We start from the raw sequence: 17,899 nt of genomic DNA on the forward strand, positions 1-17,899 counted from the left end.
TTCTACAGATATATATTGTCAACGCCTCATTATGCGAGACGTTGTGAGCTTGTAGGTCGGCTATTTTCACAATGCTTGCCTATTTCGTACGTAATATTTGGCCAATTTGGTATTAAAAAGGTCTTAAAAGTCATTCAATTGTATTTGTATGTTGGTTTGTTTACTGTTGAGTGAGAAACAATGTTGCACATTAAGCTAATCATCTGGGGACCCCCCCAAAATATTTTGGGGGGGTCCCTAGCCCCTACCGGGCTAGAGAGCCTGCCTAGGAAGCGGAAGGTCCCAGGTTCGAGCCCCGGCAATGTAACAAGGTGTCCCTGAGCAAGACCCTTAACCCCTAACTCCCCCCACACACCGCTGTGCTCACTTGAGAAGCGTTCAGCTAGGTGAAGCTAAAAACGGAATTTCCCCCGTGGGATGAAATAAGTCTAATTCATTATTACATGCACGCTATAGGTACATACTCCTACTATTCCCCTTTGACCAAGGTACTGGCATTACAGCTGTAGTTGGTCCCCAGGCACTGTGCTGTGGCTGCTCAGTGCTCCTAATAGTAGTTAGGATGGGTCAAATGAAGACGACACATTTCCTCAAGGGGATACTAAGGATATCGTACCTTATCTGGCTACGGTACATTGTTTTAGGATTTAGCAGAAAGTAGCAACGTAGTCAATGTCCCTGGCCGTGGTCATAACTTGGTTCTTAGTCACGCTAAATCTGGGTCTTCAAAAAGACATCTGTTCAAGTGCAGCATTCTAATTAAATATGACTTATGACATACTGTAAGACTCCTACCATCAGACAGCAAAATGAGACACATCTTAATTAAACTCAGTCCCAGTAACAAGGTTCCTAAGTGATGAAAGCAGCAATGGATTATGATAAGCAGTGCAATAAACTTTAATGAAAATAAACGTATATTATACATTAAGAAATACAACAACAGCCTGGATCATATCTCCCCAGAACCTTCCTCCTGTGATGCTGTACTCTAATTTCTACCTCTCAGCTTTTCCGGCCGTTCCAACAAAAGAAAAATACGAATAGGATGAACTGCTTGCTTTACTTGAAGGAAGAAAAAGATGCCTCTTAGTAGTATAATTACATGATACACCTGAAGCAAGTCATTCATATTAAGACCATGACTCATGCCAATTACCGTGTGACCAGACTCCTCCAAGCCAGACAAGTTGCCACAAAAACTGCAATGGTTATATTCACATCACAGCCTACTGTCAATTGACTTGTCATGAAGTGCATGTGTTGAGGATTTTAGCTTTCATAAATTCCAAACCACAACCCCTGACAATGATGATCCATGCTTTTAATTACCATGACATAACATCTGCATTGTCACCACTTGGTGGCACTCACGTCCAAGTGGCAACTTCAAAGCCAGACCCCATAATGAAATGAATTGATTAGGCTTTTACTCGAAATGTGTGAGTCAGGCATTACTTAAGTTTACCGTTACCAAGAGTTTTTTTTTTTCTTCTTCCCCGTAGTCGATAGGAAGTGAAGGCAGGCTATAGCGGATGCAGTGGCGGGATGACACATTAATTCTAATGTTCCAAACAGACAATTGAGAGGCACGTGGAAATCCCCCCTCTGACTTAAATTCCAGGTTTGACTAGACCGGTCTGGAGATATGCATGCACACACCACACACACACACACACACACACACACACACACACACTATTTCTCTCTCTCACACACACACACACACACACACACACACACACACACACACACACACACACACACACACACACACACACACACACACACAGAGTTGCTTTTCAGAGAGAGATTCAAAGAGGTAGACGTGTGTTTTTTTTGTTTTGTTATTGTAGCTCAACAGGCATATAGTGTGACATGGGGAATGGAACCCGGAGTAGTTCACCCAAAAAATGACTTATTTTCTATCAATTACACACCCCATGAAGCCTTGAATTCATTTTTTGTTTTTGTCGCATTCCTCAGCCAACAATTTGATGACCAAACCATTGGCTTAGGAATGCGACAAAAACAAAAAATCTCCATGAATTCAAGAGGCTTCATGGGGTGTGTAATTGATAGAAAATAAATCATTTTGGGGCTAAACTACTCCTTTAACCCTGGCAGTGTTGGTGCCATGCATGCTACACAAGATAAACAATGCAGCAGGATGAGAGAAGGAAAGGTAAACGTGCGCGTATAGCCGTAGACACGACATGAAACGCATTAGGGAAATGTCGCCCTTTGTCTCAGCCTGGCAGTCACACGACATACAGGACAGACAGGACACTGCAGCTGCTCACGGCTCACTGTTCGTGACAGACTGAGCAGAGTAATGGACATCTCCATCTGAGAATGATATCTTCCACCTGTTTATGCATTGTGACTCATATGAATGAACTTTATTTGCATGTGTGTCATAAAATTGAGCATGGATGCATGAACGCTGCGTGTGCGTGCGTGTGTGCGTGTGTGTGTGTGTGTGTGTGTGTGTGTGTGTGTGTGTGTGTGTGTGTGTGTGTGTGTGTGTGTACTGGTGTGTATAGCTGTGTGACTATAGAAGAGCAGGACATAGCTCAGCAGGTTGTTAGATGTAAAGCCAGCCTGTGCAGCCATCTGCCTTATTAAGATACAAATTGTGAAGACATTGTCAAATTTGTGAATGGCTTGTCTTAGATCATCACACAAGTCCTATAGTGGTGTTGGGAGTCGATCAGCATGGTTGTTCCTTGAAAAGAGCAGGTGGTCCCAATATTTTGTATAATCATCTCTGCCAGCCCTGAAGGCTGGGAGGCAAAGATGACATTTTTTGCCCCTGTTTGTGTACGTTAGTGAGTGGTACCTACGAACGGTGGTGCCCACTAACTAACAGTGCTGGTTGGTACCAACCAGCACCAAACGTTTTGCACACAATCTGGTAGTAGGCTAATAGGAATACACTATCTCTTGGTACCAACCAGCACCAAACGTTTTGCACACAGTCTGGTAGCAGGCTAATCTACCTTACAATTTGAATCCTGCGCCATGTCGGTTGTCCGTTGTATGTATGTATGTACGTTGCAATCTGGCAAGAGTGATGCAACACTGCATCACTCTTACTGTCTGTCTGAAACTTTACACTACATCATCACAACAAACCAACCTGTTACCAAGACGACGATGACGATGAGACGGTCGTCCCGAATATGGACACAACGCCAGTGTGACGTAATCTCACGACAGCATGACATCACATTGGACCCGTTTTGACTTTATTATGGAGATCTCTGGATCTGTCTGTCTGTTTCCCTTTCATGCCCATATATGGGGAATTGGGGATCTATGTATCTGTTTGTATGTGTCCTTTTATGCCCATATATGGCATATATCTCTGTCGCTTTTTGTTTGTTTCTTCTTTAAGCAGAATATGCAGCCTGCATAAATCTGCATCATTCAAGTCATCATCCCAGATGCTGGACTTTTCACTTTTGACTGGGCCAGGCGACAGTTTCCAGTCCGCACTGCTTTCGCCACCACCATCAACAAATCACAAGGCCAGACACTTACAACAGTTGGGGTCTGGCTTCGATCCCCTGTCTTCACTCACGGACAACTATATGTTGCCAGCTCAAGAACGGGTGACCCAGCACGCCTAAAGTATGCCATACACCAGCAGGAAAACCACACTGAAAACGTCACAGAAAACGTGGTTTTCACAAAAGTGCTTCTTCCCCACTGAGGTAAGGCTGTTGCATTCTTCCATGTGTCATTTCTCATTGCTCAACATAACCAACAATGCCTACAACTTCACACAAAAATCACTGCCTTCACTATCACATGATCCATGGTGGACGTCTCACATTGTCTGCTTGACTCCTGCCTTCTCCTTTTCTCCCATTCTGCAGGCTCTGCCATGACAACCTGTGGACCTGACGACGTCGCCACTGTCTTTCACACCATTTCATTCTTATCCACCCTTTACACAAATAAACTGCTAACTTCATCTCCTGCGATTTCAACTATCTTTTCACATTGTACACCACTGCACACTCCCCACAGGTCTGCCATACCAGGTCTGAGTAATCACAAAGTGGGTTTTGGTCATTGGAGAGGTGATGCACGTCACCTCTTTCTGAAGTGGGTACTTTCAAAGCCTGCCGTGGATTTAGGAGAGCACAAAACTCTCTCTCACACTGTGAGGTGCCTGTAAGGTGGCACTGCAAAGTGAACGACGCGTCACGCTAGAAGTTCGGGCCGCGTAGCGGCCCGAACTTCTAGTAGGAATACACTCTCTGAATATGTCCCCAATCCGCGAATGCCAACTGTGTTATATCGTTGCTGTCAGGCAGAAACGTCTTATCTCCACATTCTAACTTTTTGTGTTTTCCTTGATCATACTACAGCGTCTCGAAACAACACGTTTTGAGCTTGTAGATCTGCTACTTTTGCTATTTTTTAATCTGAATCCTGAAAAGTAACAGTTTTGGACATATGAGGTTTCCACCCAATCCAATCCAACCACTTTATTTATATAGCACACCCGACAATATAATAGTTTTTGTGCATGAGTTACCCCCGCCCACCTAGACCTGGATTGGGCCATGATGTGGCCATTTAATACAGAAGTGTTGCGTGCGGGTGATGATGCATCCTTGTTGATTGTACTACCTTGAGGCCATGTGTAAAGTGTTTCCCCCCCCTGAGCCCAGTGCATGTGCTTTGAATTGTTTTCAATGGGAGCGCTGCATATTTACAGTACGCTAGCCGCATGATGAGGCGGTGAGCCGTGCACATTTGGTGTTTGCATCTGGTCGCAGGGAGTTGCCAAACGTTCAACTTTGTATATAACGCAGCGCTCATCTCTGTCAGTGTTTACCCTGCCGTCCAATCACAGTGGAGGAGGGGCAGGACAAAGACCACAATTCACTCCTCAGAGCTCAGATCCGGGCTAGAGCCCGCCTACTGTGTCCGATAATTTGCTCACATTAACACAAACATGCACACAGACCATTATCGTGTCCGCTCTACAACGGATCTGCAACTTGCAAAGCGAATTGATCCCAACCTATGGCACTGCGCAAGATTATTATTCACAGTCAAAAAGTTCTCATGTCGAGATGGCAGGAAAGAAACAATAAAAAGTCCAATTTATATCAGATAACTCCAAACAATAGTCAGTGACTTACAGTGAATACAGTTAGTCATGCCACTTTGTCAAGCTGTAAGCAGGAGAATTGTGTTATTACTGTACCTCCGCCAGCCAGGCCAGCAGGGTGGGAGGTGGATATTATGTTTTCGTGCCTGTTTGTGTGTGTGTGTGTGTGTGTGTATTTGTGCATGAAGCCAGTAGGCCAAGGAAGACACTCAACCCCACATTTTTCAAATTGGCCTCATGGTGGCACTATAACAGGCGTCTTTACGTTTTGGCCTATAACTCCTCCAAAAACCCTTCTGCTCGTAGGGGACGCCACAAATCATTGTATAAGTGATTATACAATGATTTCCTAAGGTCCTGACAGCTGCAACCATGGCTTACATAGCCCTGGCTAGGCAACCCAGCCTGGTGGAGATAGGCCAAGCCCCCAGAGCCACGGTAGAGCAGTGAAGCTGCCGTCGCCTGGTGGTCAAATCTGGGATAGCAACACTTCCGCATTTGGGATGCTACTGCGTCTACCATTTGAAACCCTAGTGTGCCTGCTTGGTGCTCCAGACTTCCGCATTTGGGCACCCAAATTTGGTACCCAAATGTGGAAGTAGAGCGTTCTTCCGAATGCTTCAAATGCCAGTGAGGACCTTTCATTGAAATGAATAGCTGGGGGCGGGGCTGTCCGCCCTCTAGATATATTATAACTCTATGAGATAGGCAGTCCACAGAGTGCCCCTTTCTAGTTGGAGTGTGCAGCCATTGCAATATGAGACAATACATATCAAAACTCTGTTTTTATAGGCGAGTCTCCTTTGTGCTTCTTTTTCTTTTTTTCACAGTTTCTTTTCGGATACAGATTAGTTGCTAAGCAGAGGGGAAGACAGCGTAGAGTAGACGAAAGAGGAGGCTCTGACAGGATTGGATCCAAGGCCAGCAGGGATACATGTGGTTCCATTTGTGTTAATTGTAAGTTATTTTAGTGTAAGCCTACTTGCTCCCTGAGGTCATTAGTGTACTTGGGGGGGGGAAGCAATATTTTCTCTTTGTTCACTGGCTGGCAGCTTAGCTAGCCAACAAGTACTACTTCAGCTGTCTAGTGCTTCTTTTAATTGATTTTGAAACACAACGGCTTTGACATTGAGTTGATGGATGGTACTGCTGTTTTCAAAAAGAATACTAGGTTGATGCATATCAGTACCACCCGAAGAAAAAAAAACATTGGTCTGCTGCAACAAGTGTCTACCAGACAATTTCACACAACTGAATATAGCTTGTTAAAAAAACATTTAGTACTGTAGTGTAGCTAGATCTGCATCATGCCTGCATCATGTACTCTAGCAGGCTACATTCAGAATAAGTAGTTTGATCTTCCGTACAAATAATTGTCTCCGCCAGGCCGAAGGCATGGCCGAGACTATGTTTTGCACCCTGTCCGTCCGTGTGTCCGTGTGTGTGTCAGTCTGTGAACAGCTAATCTCCGGCACCGTTGGCATGATTTCCGCGAAACTGTGCACACACTCTCCCTGGATGCCAATTTTTTCAGATGGGCCTGTTATAGCGCCACCAGGAAGCCGATTTTTGCAAAACATATTTTACTCCTACAAATTGTGTCCAAACATCACGCAAATCGGTAAACATTATCTCTAACAGTCAAGTGATCAAGACGGATCTGTCCGATTTTTCATATTCCATCCTGATTTGGCGAATTCCGAACATTGCTGGCCCACAACAACCTGGCGGAGGCCTGTGCTCCGAGGAGCACTTTTTCTAGTTCCCTCCTGCATCTGCCTCCAAAGATGCCTCATTCATTTTCTGTCTTGTTGGAGGGTTGTGAGATTTGTACTCAAAAGAGCCCTAGCTGTGGGAAGCTAGTCCTGTGTGTGAAGGCTTGGCAACCTGGACTCCAGCTTGTAGAGGCATCAGTCTGCCACAGGTGGCAGTGAAAGAATGTTGAGGTCCCATTTGATATCAAGTTCATTTAAGGACTCTTAAATGAAGTAAAAAATAAAACAAATGAACTTGTTTTAATGTAGCATTTTTGAAAGGGAATCTAATGAGACTTTCAGTCAAGTGATGACAAAGAGTAGTTTTTAAACATGTATATCATTTCTGTCGGGCAGAAACCTCTTATCTCCATATTTTAACTTTTTGTGTTTTTTTCGTAAATTAATGCCCTACTTGATCATACAACAGCGTCACACAAAAGCATCAAAAGTAGGAACGTGTTTCGAGCTTGTAAATCTGCTACTTTTGCTATTTTTTTATTGGAATAATGACGTTTTTCTACTGTAGTAACCAATGGAAAAATATTGTAAGCACAATATTACTTGTTCTTAAATAAAATGTCACTAATGCATGTTTGCACAATTTAGATTTGTATATTTTTGTATTTAGAATGCATAATTTTAGTTACAGCCTCTACATGAATTATGTTGTAACCACAAGGTGTTATTTGGAACAATTATGGTTTGCCCTTAGGATAATACGCAGGTTAGTAGTGTATGCTATAATAAGGGCATAAAATGAAGTGCTGCTAATGTACGCAAGGCAATAAGAGCAGGGCTTTTTTTTAAAACGGCCTACTGGTTCCCATATTGGTATTATTTCTACTAACCAGTACCAATTATGCTACAAATTTCCATTTGATACAATCAGCATTGTTGCTGCCAAGAGTTACTCCACAGTTCTCTGGCTGCACACGTTCTTGGAAATGTGTTTCATTCTTAAAGACCAGGCACTCTTTTTCCATGCATCTGTGGCAGGGATTATGCAATCTCATCCCGCACAATATCGTGTTTGCTACCTTGAGGGCTATAGTCATAGTATGTTACTTTAGAGCTATAGTCAAAAGTCTGACTCAGGCTAAAGAGGGGAATTACACCAGAACTCAGTGAACTACACTTAAGATCTGAATACACTCCTGTATTAGTCATACTGTATCTATACTCCTATCATCAAAGACCATGACTAACCAAGCAGCTGTCGAATACATGATGTATTTATATTTACGGTGGATCTTTTTTCAGTTTTGTTTAGTGCATACTATATGAGCAACCGCTTGAATTAAATTAACGGTACATGTAAATTTGTTCTGAATGAATCAATATAGCCTTAATCAAGGGTGCATTGACAGGACACAAAGTGGCAGTTGGGATTGAACTTGGGAACTTACCAATATGGGACATGGTCACTTAAAGCAGAAACCTTCACATTTTAACTTTTTGTGTTTTTTTTCCGTAAATTAATGCCTACTACTTGATCATGATCACACAAAAGCGTCACACAAAAGCATCAAAAGTAGCAGATCCACAAGCTCGAAACGCGGCGAGATATTTTAAAAAAAATGACAGTGCTGTACCTGCCAAGAGGTGGGCATTTCATTTGACAGGCAGATTTGTCACTTTGTTGTCAGATACATCTGCTCCCCTGGGGAGTTTATACCCTGTCAACCAGTGTGGTCTCCAGCCACGCCCCCCCCCTCCCCCCTTCCCTCAGCCCCCCATGACGATTGTTCTGACCTTTGCTTTGAGGAAATGAGAGTGCACACTCTTGATGTGACAGGTTGGCAGTGATGGAAGAAGTACTCACATGTTTTACTTAAGTAAAAGTATCAATACTGCAATGTAGAAATACTCTGTTGACTAAGTAAAATTCCAGTATTCAAAATGTGCTTGAGTAAAAAGTACAAAAGTATTGGCATCAAAATGTACTACTTAAAGCTGTACCAAAAGTAGAAGTACTCATTGTGCAGAATGTCCCATTTCACGTTCAAGTTCAAAATGCATTTGTGATAATAATCTAAAGCAGTACATTATTAAAAGTAAAAGTAAAAGTATTGCAAATTGGAAATAGTGAGGAAAGCAAAAAGAATATTGTACTTAAGTACAGTACTTGAGTAAATGTATTTAGTTACTTTACACCACTGCAGGTTGGCACATCACCTGGATACCGGCAAAAAAAAAAAAAAAAAAGATTGTGGTGGGGGAGTGGGGTGGGGGAGTGGGGTGGGGGGGGATATCAAGGGAACATTTCAAACATTCACGGAGAGGCTTTTAAAAAAAATGGAACTGGAACAATACGCTGAGCCCCCGGGGGAAAAAAGTGATCATGCTGGTATGTTTATATTAGACAGGAGAGGAAGCCATCATTGTCACCGTCGGTGATTTTCTCTTTTCCACAGCGTGGCTCTGACACTTGACTGCATCTTAATAACAATTCCTTTGAATGTATATGAGTCAATTGCCACACACTCAATGCGCTTATGTAAACATATTTGTTCACACGCATGCACGCACACACACGCACACACACACACACACACACACACACACACACACACGCACGCAAGGATGCACTCACGCACACACGCACACAGGAATTTTATAGAGTGAGTTGATTCATCTTTTCCTGCCAGGATTTGTCAATGCTCTGTAACTATCTCTAGTTGTGTGAATACCACTGTAAATGTTGACAGTTCATTCTTCATGTCACCGTAATGAATTATGCAGAGTGTGCCATTTCTTTTGTACCCTTTTCCAAATGGCACTATCATGAATGACGTTAGTTAGAGTTGCTTTTGGGACCGGTTCATTCAATATTCCCAAATGACAGCTGTGATGATGTCATCTCACACTGTCATTTTAATTCAACCTTTTCATCTTCATTAGGTTTCGTGCTCATTGTGTCACAAAAGGTCCTTGGCACTGCGGCGGTTCTAAGTGCTGGGCAAATGGGGTGATGGGGATGGGGGGGTTTGGGCGTGTAGGTCATCCAAGGATTGGGAACACAGGTCAGTGAGACAGACATTGGAGTGAATGAAGTACAGTAATTGTACATGAGATAGAGAGAGAGGCTAGGCGAGGAGGAGGGCATCTATCTTCCCGTAAGCATAGCCCCAGTCCTGTAAAACACAAGCCTAGTTTGCTGTGCGGTGCAACAAGAATAGGACGTGCAGGTTATTAATACCAAGGAGGGAGGTGCACTCACCTCCGACAAGCGCCGACACGCGAGCACATTACCTCTACGGCTGGCTATGGCAAAGATGTGAGCTGCATTCCTCTGCCCACAAACTCCAGAGCTTTTTTCCCTCTCTAACGCACCGTAGAGGTGAGGCACCACCTGGGAGAGGTTCTTGGTTCATGGAGATTTTGCTGAGTGTTTAGGTGCCAGCGTTGGACTGAGGGGACCTAGGCTGATGCTTAGCTTTCATGCAACCCTACAGTTCACATCATTGTTTTCCATCATTCATTTAACAAAATAAAACGAGATGAAACTGTAATGATAGCTCAGGTGAAATTTGGTGATGCTGCCAGCTTTACTATAAATACTATTTGAGACCAATTTCATCCCAGTCCCTTTGCCTGGAAAGATTTTTTGGCAAACATTTTGAACATCTAAATGCATTTTAATTGTTAATTGTCCCCGCCAGGTTCAGCCACACGGCTGAAGGCCAGAAACTATGCTTTCGCCCCTGTCCGTCCATCCGTATGTCCGTGAGTCTGTGAACAGCTAATCTCCGGCATTTTGAACACACTGGCCAAGGAAGAACCATAACAAGGTCACTCTGGCCTGCACATGCTTGGCCTGTTGTCACTAGGCGTTGCATCGCTCTGTGTAGTCAGTACTGGGAATGAATGGCAGCCGGGCGCTTTGTAGCTTCAGCTTGTTCTCAGTTTTGGTTTGAGTAGTCCTTAACACCACTAAAATATACTTTCAGCTCCAACGCAGCTATTTGAGACATTACAAAACGCGTGCACACGCACGCACGCACACGCACACACACACACAGAAATATATATAAATATTTTGCACCTACAGATTTTGTGCAAAGCTCACACAAATTGGTACACATTATCTCTGTGGTCACGTGATCAAGATGTATCTGTGAGACCTTAACGACTTAACGGCTATTGTTCCAGTTCCATTTTGAAGAGCCTCTCCGTGATTGTTTGAAATGTTCCCTTGATAATCCCCCACCACTTCCCCACACCAATCTTTTTTTGTTGTTGCTGGTATCCAGGTGATGTGCCAACCTGCAGTGGTGTAAAGTAACTAAGTGCCACAAAGCATGAACACAGCGTCCGATTACCATGAAACTTTCCACGCACACTCCCAGTAGGGCAAGTAAAAACCGTTACCCCCAATTTTTCAAATCAGCCTCATGGTGGCACTTTACGTTTAACTCTTGACCTGTAGGTCATACAATCAAAACGTTTTCCCCTGGATTTCTTGAATCATGATGCAACTCCCCATATAGTTTGGGGAGTTTGCTACTAGTTTACTACTCCTACACATTTTGTCCAAAACTCACAAATCGGTACAAATTATCTCTGGAGTCATGTGATCATGATGTATCAGTTAGATTTTTCATATTCCAATCCAATTGGTCATGGCTGACTTCCAAAATTTGTGGGCCCTGGGTAGGCAACCTGGCCAAGCGGAGACCTGTGCTCTGAGGAGCACACTTTTCTAGTTTATTATTTAACACTGGTCTGGTTATAGACAACCATATGACTCCTCTGATATAGATGGAGTCCCATCCCCTTCCCATCACCGATGGCACCCCGTTCAACCAGTAGGAGTCACTAGTGCAGTGTTTCTCAAACTTTTTCATGTCAAGGACCCCCAAATTGATACTGTATTTGGCCGCGGACCCCCATCTGACAAGGTTTTGTGCCAGGAACCGCCAGAATATTTTTAATCACAAATATTCAAAAAATAATATTAATATTCTTCGATATTTTTCTAATATTTAAACAAACATGTACAAGCTTGTAGATCTTCTATTTTTGAATAGCCAACATTTAAATGGATGGAAGTGGTTAAAAGGTTTAGGATGGCGAAAGGGCCTTTCTGTGTGGAGTTTGCATGTTCTCCCCATGTCCCCTAGGGTAGGTACCCTCACAAAAAACATGCAGTAATCCTGGTCTCTATACACGAATCCACGGAGCGCTGCCCTGTAGGTGGCGCAACCATTGCTGCGGTGTCAGTGAGCTGCTGCTGCTGCGGTTCTGTCAGTCTGTTGACGTTAGCAGAGCAGCCATAAACTAGCCTGCTGGCACCTGACATAGGTGGTTCGTCCCAATTTTCTGTACATCTTTGTAAAGTTAGTGTTAGTAAAAGTTGGTAAAAAGCAGGTAAAAGAGTAACGTGAGCAGTCAGTGACTGCAGCTGACTGACACCGCGCGGCAGCAGCTGACTGAGTCTGACACCGCAGCAATGGTTGCCTACAGGGCAGCGCTCCATGGATTCGTGTATACTGCCTCCCCCTGGTCAGCCGGGGCGTCTGATGGAGGAGAAAGGAACTGGTTGGAATAACGTGTTCCTTCCAAGCACTACGTCCAACCGGGAAAACTCCCCCCTGTCAGGTGATAAGAGGCGGCTTGCTAGCTCCTCGTGCATTGAAGGAGGCATGAGCTCAATCCTGGGCTCTCCCTAGGCTGGCAGAGGGAGATTAGCGCCCAGGATTACATAGTAGGCAATTAGCACTGGGTGAAAAAATGGGATACAAATCGTGGGATAAAAATGTAAAGAAAAAACAAGGTAAAGAATACCTCGCCATTGTACTTAAGTACAGTACTTGAGTACATGTAGTTACTTTCCACCACTGCTGCATAAGACCTAATACCCAATGACCATAGCCACAGTGCACATAACTGTATAGTGAGTATGAGACTTGCGTACATTATATAAAATAACTTTGATATGAGGCGTTACCCCAAAATGTAGACACATTGTAGTCACAAATTGTCTACCACGTCATTTGCCATCACAGTGCTGAACATAGAGTTTCCTTTATCTCCATAACATATTCTTTTGCTTATCCCTCCAACTTCTACCTAACAGCATCCTTAGGGACCAAATTTGTACTTGATATTTGTCAGACTTGTCTCACTCATCCCAATGGGGTTCAACATGGCAATCTGTCAGCTCCCTGTGTTGATTTTTCTCTTTAAAAAAACGCGAAATCTCTAAGACCGCAGCCCAGTTCTGTGAGGACGTTACAGTTACCCTGCCTCACATGTTGTCTCAGTTAACTTACTGGGGGCAAATGCAGCACTCAAAAGCCAAGGGAAACCCCTTTTTCCCAGCTCCTCTATCTAAGCTGTGGGCTTTTATCAAGATGAATGAACCCATTTACGGTAAAATGGTGCGTGACAACCACCATGATTGGTTGCCCTTTCTGTCTCTTTGCCAATGTGATTGGCTCTGTGTATTGTCTTGGATATCAGTCGGAGACAGACAGAATAGGAGGGATACACAGGAGGTAAAATGGGATAAAGCCAAGTGGAATTATTTCATACAGTAAATCTTTTTTAACAAGACGGTTAATCATAAATGTGATTTATGTGACAACAAAGGGCATGAATACATAAAAAAGAAGATAACTATTACAAAATTGGATAAACAACACAGTAATTTGGTTCTGTGTTGTGAAATGATGACAAAAAATGTATCCTTCATGCGCTCCTCAGATTTATGCAATTCTTACATTCTTAAACGCATGCACCATGGGTAGAGACCTGGACGACACATTTTAAAGATCCAGGTGCCTTTTGAAAGCCTTTGAGGAAAACTTTGACATGGCATTTTAACCATGATTTATGGCAGCCTAAACAGAGCTCAATGTGGTCAAAATCCAATACGTTCAATCCAACCAAATTTTCAATGAGAAAAAACAATAACTTCTTGTTGAACTTCACATGCAATGTTATATCTATATATACCTTGCCAACATCTAGTCAACATTGTTCTCATTCTAATCTCTCAAGACGGACAGATTTGATTCTAACAGCAGAATCTGCCTGCCCTAAACATGTTGCCTAATGTTTTTCTTAGTAGGAATAAACACAGAAGCACACGGGAGGAAGTGGACTAAGAAAGGGGAGGAGCCAAACCGAGTCCCTGTTTCTACAAAAAAAAAAGAGGTAAAAAATAAAGGCAAAAAAATAAACGGGTTCCCAGATTGTTGTTATTCTTGAGTTTGAAGTAACTTAAGTTTTAAAGGAGTCATATGCAGCACATTGAAAAGACAAAAGACTATGTAAACTGCACTCATAAAACAATGAAAGGGGATTTATCTTTTAAACGGGGGCCTTTGTGAGCGGCCCCACTTAACAACGTGTCCTCCCTGTAGACTGTAGAGGTAGGAGAAAATGCAGGACTACAGCCAAGGAGGATTTAAAAAAAAATGTTCTCACAAAGAGTAAGGAGGAGGGCTGACATATGACGGCCAATGTAAAACACCCGCTCACGTTTGCATTAATGCACGACTCGACCTCAAACACACTTTTACCCACACTGCATTCATTTAAAAGTTCAGTTACTGTGTCATGTAGTTCTGTTTTATACCTATATTTAGGTCCCCCCCACTACTAATGACAGAGTTTATTAGGGCTGGGCAATATATCGATATCATGATATGAGTCTATAGATATGTATTATCGCCTGTCATTTTTTATGATTTGAGGCATTTTTGTTCAAAACGAGCCACTCCTGCAAACTTTAGATGCCAATCTTAGCCAATCAGGACAAATCTGTGTTGATCACATGACTATAGAGATAATGTACACAAAATCTAAAAAATGTGTTTTGCAAAAATCGGCCTCCTGGTGGCGCTATAAAAGGCTGATGGGAAAAAAAAACCTTGGCCTCTAAGGAGGAGTGTGCGTGCCTTCTACCTGCGAAATAGCGACATCTGCTGGGCCCATTAATAGGAACTGCTTGCTGTAAGAGAACCCGGAAGAGAGCTTCAATTCCAGCGCAGGGGGTTTTCCCCTTGGTAAAAACGCGAATTGGCCTGTTATAGTGCCATCATGAGGCTAATGTAAAACACGTAGGGTGGCATTTCTTCCTTGGTCTAGTGGGAATGTGTGTGCAAAGTTTCACGGCAATGACACGCTGTGTTCATGATTTGAGGCATTTTGCTCAAAACGGACCACTCCTTTGAACTTTGGAAGCCAATCTTAGCCAAACAGGATGAAATATGAAAAATCTGACATATTCATCTTGAACACATGACTATATGGATACTGTGTACTGATTTGCATGATGTTTGGACAAAATCTGTAGGAGCAATATCGTTTTTTTTTGTAAAACTCAGCCTCTTGGTGGCGCTATAACAGGCCGATTTGAAAAATGTGGAGCAGAGAGTCTGCTCTGGCATCCAGGGAGTGTGTGTGCACAGTTTCACGTCGATCGGGCCAACGGTGCCGGAGATTAGTAGCCTGGTTCCAGACCATAGACCCCGCCCACTCTCTGAGTGGGGCTCCTCTTGGTCTGGTGTCATAATGTGAGCCTATGGCTTTTCACGGTAGAAGAAATACCTGTCAAATCAGAGTCGGAGGTGGGGGTGGGTCTAACGACAAGCCAATCAGCGCCACGGGGCGCTCTCAAGCTGTGCGAGACTAGCCTGCGACGTCACATGTAGGCGGATCCTTGGATCTCTTGTGATTGGTTTAGGGAAATGCTAATCCCCTCCCCCAAGTAATCGACTACAGTGCAGGCAATTTCAGACTGAAGCTCCACGCAGCTTCAGTCTGATAATCTAGCTAGGAGATTAGCTGTTCACGGACGCACGCACGCACGCACGCACGCACGCACGCACGCACGCACGCACGCACGCACGCACGGACGGGGTGCAAAACAAAGTCAGAACAGATTGAAAGTGTACAAAACTCACAAATCGGTAAACATAATCTCTGGACTCATGTGATCAAGATGTATCAGTTAGATTCTTCATATTCCCTTCGATTGGCTATGGCTGACTTCCAAAATGTGTGGGCCCTGGGTAGGTAACCCAGCGCATTTTCAACTTTAGATTAATGTAATTTGTCCTCACTAATTCTCATTATAATGCCACAATTTCTGTCTACTCGTTCTGTGTCTCAGAGGTGGACTGTGGACAGTTCAGAAATGATGATGTCATTGGTAGGCAGATTTCTGAACACAGTCACAGTGTAGAGTAGAGTAGGGGAGTGACATACAGCAAATGGTGCAGTAGGCCTGCGAATCGAACCGGGGACTCGCCGGAACTACCCGGCCATTGGGTCATCCCAGAAGCGCTCTATTCTAAATCTAAATAGTAATCATTGCTATAGACTTCAGTAACAGGGGTCTCGCCATCTCTCCAGCTCTTTGTGGGTTATCCAATCAGGAGAGAGAACCACAAAGATCCTTTAATGTTCCATATCAAATTTTGTCTGCAATTTTGTTTTGTTTTCATCGCTTCCAATTTTTTATTGATTGATTGAATACTTTATTAACATTTTGCAAATGGTAGAGTGGCACGATTTTACAATGATGCTAAAAGGATAACACAAAAAGCCCTAAGGGCTTGTTTCCATAGTGGTCCTGTTTCACTTGTTTATCCTGTATCCTCCTGTATGGGTTCTGTCTCCTGATTGGATAAAAGTGGTATCCCGGCCTGAAAAATGGAGAGACAGGGAGAACCCTGAACAAACCATAGAGTTATATAAAATCTAGAGGACGGACTCCCCCGGCCCCACCTATTCATTTCAATGAAGCTGCTCACCCAGCGCATTAAAGCAACAGAAGTACACGCGGATTGGTTCCGCACACTGGTGTTTCAGATGATAGAAGCATGCGCAGTAGCATCCTAAATGTGGTCGTTTTGCTATACCAGATTTGGCCACCAGGCTTCTATGGCTTCGATAATGGGGGCTTGGAACAAACACTCTATAGCAATGATAACTATCAGATTCAGAATAGAGCTATTTAACAATTATTTTATCAATAAACTATCACTTACAGCTTACAACTTTACATTTTGGACTCATGACTATAGAGATACTGAGTACTGATTTGTGTGATGTTTGGACAAAATCATTTTGGCATATCAATCAAAGCATGCGGCTAAAATGTAATGTAAAATGTAATTATGACCTTTAATTTCACTTTAATTTCTTGATGATGACAGTTCCGTAATGCTCACTTCTGTTCTAATGGCAAAAAAATTAAGTGATGTCTTAAATGATAGCAACCTGCATTCTCCACTAGCTTCACTGAACACTGTGAGTTACTTTGGTAATCCAGAGCTACTATACAATTCATTAATCACGTTTGGCTTTATCTGTCATGCCCTCTAAAAATAGTAATACAGTGATGCCATGCGTTGCGCATTCTGTCCAAGGACATACGTACAGAGCAAAGGGGGGGGGGAGTGGGGGGGTAAAAAAAACAACAACAGCCACGATATCAGTGCTGGATGGGTGTGGACGCGTCCCTGCCTCTTTCCTCGGTGGGTGGAGGTACCAGCCTGCCTCTCGAACATCTTACATCTGGAACGCCGGGCACATTTTTCCCCCCTTTCTTTTTTTTCCTTCCTAAATAACATCTGCAGCTAAAAAGCCAGACAGGTAGTTAGAGTTGATTGGTCATGGATGGATTTTCTCTCTCTCTCTCTCTCTCTTTCTCTCTCTCTCTCTCTCACTCTCTCTCAGTACCTCTACCTTCCCTGTTTTTTTTCCTATGCCTACAAAGCCCAGAGGCTAGTATTTCACTGATTACAGAGTCCCCCCTCCATCTGAATGGTCGTTTGTGTATTGTCAGAACAAAGAGGGCAAGCGGCCTCTGAAGAGGGTGCTAGACAGGGGAATGGATTGGGCTGAGCCATTAGGCTGAGTGGAACTGCAGGTTCAGGCTAGCTGCTCTGTGCGGAGAAGGCATTGGAGGGGGGGCTCCACTCCAAATGTTGTTGGACTTGTAGTGCATAAGGTCCCCAAATCTTTTCGGGTCAAGGACCCCACACAGAAT

The sequence above is a fragment of the Gymnoscopelus microlampas genome (assembly GCF_963454915.1).
Source record: "Gymnoscopelus microlampas genome assembly, chromosome: 18".
NCBI classification, from domain to species: Eukaryota; Metazoa; Chordata; class Actinopteri; order Myctophiformes; family Myctophidae; genus Gymnoscopelus; species Gymnoscopelus microlampas.